The sequence below is a fragment of the Pseudopodoces humilis genome, chromosome 24, assembly GCF_049639895.1.
Source record: "Pseudopodoces humilis isolate 2021_Gansu_Grassland_sample_001 chromosome 24, ASM4963989v1, whole genome shotgun sequence".
Lineage (NCBI taxonomy): Eukaryota > Metazoa > Chordata > Aves > Passeriformes > Paridae > Pseudopodoces > Pseudopodoces humilis.
The window spans coordinates 4,835,605-4,836,397 of NC_142223.1; positions in this window are offsets into that span (position 1 = coordinate 4,835,605).

Consider the following 793-nt stretch of genomic DNA (forward strand, 5'->3'; position numbering starts at 1 on the left):
AAATATCTTCTATTTCCAATCCCTTGTCACAGGTAGGGACACCAAACACAGGAAGTATTTTTGATTAAGAAATAAAGTTTTCCAAGGCACCTCATGGCACAATTCACATTCCTGGGGATGTGTCCGGGTCACAAAACACTTGGAAACACTCAGGGGGTTAAAATTCAGGGGTTTGGCTACAGTGAACACGCGGGGGGGCTGCTCCGTGGCTGTGTGGGTGTATTGGTGTCCTCGACCCCGGGCCCCCGTGAGCTACCGGGGATCCCCCCCCCGCTACCCCCGGCAACCTCTCCCGTTCCTCTCCATGTTTCACCGGAAGGCCCTCTGCCCTCCCTCTCCATCCCCTCCAAGTGCCTCCCACAGCGTTTCATCGACTCCACTAGGGGTCTGTCCTTATCCACCTCCTCGCTCCCCCCGAGGTCTCTGCTCCGGGCTCTCTGCCCATCCCCCCATGCTGTCCCCGGAGGTCTCATCTCACCCTCCCTCGGGTACCCCCTTTCAATTTCCCCCGAGGGTCTCTCTACTCGTTTCTCCCTCCCCACCCCCGTTTTCCCGGGGATCTCTCTGCCGTTCCCGGGGACTTCTCTCCCCATTCCCCCTCTCCAATCCCCCCGCTCCGGGCTCTCACCGACCCCTCCCGCTCCCCCCGCGGTCTCTCCGCCCCCCCCATCGCGGAGTCCCTCAGGCCCCGCCCCCGGAGGTGGGTGGGGTCGGCGCGTGCTCCCCGCCCAACCCCCGCGCCCCCTCCTCGTTCCCATGCAGATTTATGCGCATATATTTGTATGCTGATGAG